The sequence below is a fragment of the Chiloscyllium plagiosum genome, chromosome 6, assembly GCF_004010195.1.
Source record: "Chiloscyllium plagiosum isolate BGI_BamShark_2017 chromosome 6, ASM401019v2, whole genome shotgun sequence".
NCBI classification, from domain to species: domain Eukaryota; kingdom Metazoa; phylum Chordata; class Chondrichthyes; order Orectolobiformes; family Hemiscylliidae; genus Chiloscyllium; species Chiloscyllium plagiosum.
In genome coordinates, this window is record NC_057715.1 from 55,119,669 (window position 1) to 55,123,514 (window position 3,846).

At 40.9% G+C, this 3,846-nt stretch overlaps 1 long non-coding RNA gene across 1 annotated transcript in view; it reads left to right on the forward strand.

Annotated features, from left to right (window-relative positions):
- Positions 1 to 3,553, forward strand: part of LOC122550595 — a 31,117-nt gene extending 27,564 nt beyond the window's left edge. Inside the window, exon 3 of the long non-coding RNA XR_006311892.1 lies at positions 3,291 to 3,553. This is a non-coding gene — a long non-coding RNA (uncharacterized LOC122550595). The remainder of the gene's footprint in view (positions 1 to 3,290) is intronic.
- Positions 3,554 to 3,846: the final 293 nt, after the last annotated feature.

Here is a 3,846-nt window from a genome sequence, read left to right on the forward strand (position 1 = left end):
CTAGGAGGCGCCCAGTCTCCCCAATGTAGAGGAGACCACATTGGGAGCAATGGATATAATAAATGATATTAGTGGATGTGCAGGTAAAACTTTGATGGACGTGGAAGGCTTCTTTAGGGCCTTGGATAGAGGTGAGGGAGGAGGTGTGGGCGCAGGTTTTACAGTTCCTGCGGTGGCAGGGGAAAGTGCCAGGATGGGAGGGTGGGTTGTAGGGGGGCGAGGGCCTGACCAGGTAGTCACGGAGGGAACGGTCTTTGCGGAAGGCGGAAAGGGGTGGGGTCCAGGAAATGGCTGATGAAATTCAACGTAAGGAAGTGTGAGGTTTTGCAGTTTGGAAAAAAGAATACAGGCATGGACTATTTTTTAAACGGTGAGAAAATTCATAAAGCAAAAGTGCAAAGGGATCTGGGAGTGCTAGTCCAGGATTCTCGAAAGGTTGATTTGCAGCTTGAGTCCATGATTAAGAAAGCAAATGTAATATTGTCATTTATTTCAAGAGGGTTGGAATATAAAAGCAGCGATATGCTTCTGAGACTTTATAAAACTCTACTTAGGCCTCATTTAGGATACTTTGTCCAGTTTTGTGCTCCACACCTCAGGAAGGACATACTGACACTGGAGTGTGTCCAGCGGAGATTCGCACGGATGATCCCTGGAATGGTAAGCCTAACAAATGATGATTGGCTGAGGATCCTGGGATTGTATTCATTAGAGTTTATAAGGTTGAGGGGAGATCTAATAGAAACTTACAAGATAATGCATGGCTTAGAAAGGGTGAAAGCTGGAAAGTTGCTTTCATTAGGCGGGGAGACTAGTACCCGTGGGCAAAGCCTTAGAATTAGAGGGGGTCAATTTAGAACGAAAATGAGGAGCCAGAGAGTGGTGAGTCTGTGGAATTCATTGCCATGGAGTGCAGTGGAGGGCGGGACGTTAACTGTCTTCAAGGCAGAGATTGATAAATTCTTGATCGCGCAAGGAATTAAGGGCTACGGGGAAAGTGCGGGTAAGTGGAATTGAAACCATCAGCCATAATTAAATGGCAGAGTGGACTCGATAGGCCGAATTGCCTTGCTTCCATTCCTATGTCTTATGGTATTATTTCCCCTGATTTGTTGTGTTTGCTCTAGATCTCAGTAACTCAAAGAAGTTTTAGCAACCAAATATACCCAAGTTCCTTTGTTAAAGGACACTACGCATAGACTGCAAAATAATAACACATCACAATTTTACAAACAACCCAGGTCTTTTTCATTATATAATTTCAGTTACATCACACTGTAAGCGTTTGCTATAAATTCTGTGTCTTATGATCATATACTCGACAACCACCTGATTGAGGAACAACGCTCCGAAAGCTAGTGCTTTCAAATAAACCTGTTGGACTATAATCTGGTGTTGTATGATTTTTAACGTTGTACACCCTAGTCCGACATCAGATTCTCCAAATCGTTATTACCCAATCAATGCTTACAATCACGTGAACCTGTGTAAGGATCAGACTGAAATACATGTTCATTCTCCATGTCAACCTTCAGTTGCTGATCCATCTTGAAGTAGCTAACTAGTTGCTCTGAGATAGGCTTTCTTATACCTTTTTTTTCCCATACAGACTGGCTACATGTTCAAACTTTGACACTGTCCAGAGTCAAGAGTGTGGTGCTGAAAAAGCACAGTAGATTAGGCAGCATCCGAGGAGTAGGAGAATGGACATTTTGGGCAAAACCCCCTCATCAGGAATGACCCTGTCCAGTCAAAATAATTGATCTGTTTGACTGATGGCAAATATCACAAAAGTGTTGTGTTTTCCATGGCCAGTTTGATGAAGTACTCAATAAGCCTTTTTGCTTGTTTCTGCAGAAAGAGACTTATCTTCCAGTTTAAACTAACTTTGACCTCAGCCTGATCATGCTGTTGCCACTTTATGTCACATAATCAGCAGTATGATATTTAAACAGCAAAGTTCTATGAACAAGTATTCTCTGTTTAGCTAATAAATGATCCACATTACAATCTAGTTTCCTATGTTTGTTTTAAATTAAGACACTAGCCTTTTAAGACATACTGTGACAGTTTAGTTTACTATTGTTCAGTTATAGCACTTAATCCAAGCACACATTCTTTCAGACACAGAAACACATTAAGACCAGTGACCTTTCTAATCATTAGGTCATCATCCATCCATTAACCTTTTAACAGAGCAGGCTTCATATATTTTTTCTTCTCAATTCATTTTGCTAGTCCAGCATATTGTAGATTAATATCTATAGCATGCAACTACCGTTTTGAAATGATTTATTGTCATACTACAGAATTGGTGTTTTTTTCTGGTTTTAAAACTCTAGGTATCAGCTACTGTTCACCTATTTTAGGAAAGCAAACTGCATTCCAATTTATGGAGGAAATTTAACCTTAACGCACATTTGAGGAGGAGAGTAGAAACCAAACAATATCCAAGGAAGTGAAAAAAATACAGAATAATGGAAAAGTATCAGTGCAGCAGGAAACCAGGGCAAATGGGAAAGGAGCAGAAAAAAGACATAAAGACACCTATGTTTGAGAGATAAAGAAAAAAAAGAGAAAGACTGTTAGAGAGAGAGATGCAAGACAGAGACCAAAAATTGAAGAAGTGGAGAACAAACATAAGAACAGAACTGATTGAGGGTCATCGGAACACAGAAAATATGAGAAGGAATAGGTCATTTGTTCCATCAAGCTCATTTCATCATTATTTTTCTGTATTATCTCCATATCCTCTAATGTCTTTAGTCTCCAGAAACCCAATAATTTATGTCCTGATAATGCTTAAAAATCACATAACACCAGTTTATAGTCCAATAGGTTTATTTAGAAGCACTAGCTTTCGAAGCACTGCTTCTTCATCAGGTGGTTGTGAAGCACAACCATAAGACACAGAATTTATAGCAAAAGATTACAGTGATAAAATAATACATTGAACAAACCTAGACTGTTAGGTCTTTCATTATTTTAGAATGGGTTTGCTGTTTTCCAATCTTTAACATGTAAATCCCAGAACTTCTTTTATATTACATTCTCAAGATAACTTAAGGTTTTATAACAAAAGGTGACATCTCAGCTCAGACAATGCATTAAAGGTAGGAGGTTAGAGTCTGTCTGTATCCCATTCTTGACTCAGACTGGTTCTATTTCCAAAGTGGATTTTACAAAATATTACATGGATTGACTGCCAGCATTAACTGCTTGCAGATTGTATATTTTTTGTGCAGTTACTCATGTGACTGAACCAATATTGTCTATCTCATATGCTGCAGGCAAGGATACCCTGAGGCATGGTACATTGGTGAGACTGAGCAGATGCTATGACAATGGATGAATGGACACTACACAACAATCACCAGGCAAGGGTGATCTCTCCCATTTGGGGAACACTTTGGCGGTCAGGGACATTGGGCCTTGGACCTTCGGGTGACCATCCTCCAAGGTGGACTTCGGGACAAGCAACAACGCCAAGTGGCCGAACAGAGGCTGATAGCGAAGTTCGGTACCTATGGGGATGGCCTCAACTGGGATCTTGAGTTCATGTCACACTACAGGTGACCCCACTGCATTATACTCTCTCTCTCTCTCTTTCTCTCTCTGTCTCTCTCTCTCTCTCTCGCACACACGCACACTCTTACATACTCACACAGACCCTCTCTCATACACAAGCTCTCTCTCATACGCACACACATACATCCACCACACTCACACCCATGCATAAACCCTCTCACAGGCTTATACACCATCACACCTACACACACATTTTACCAAGTTTGCACACACACAAACACGCACTCTCTCACATGCACTCACACTCACACGCACACA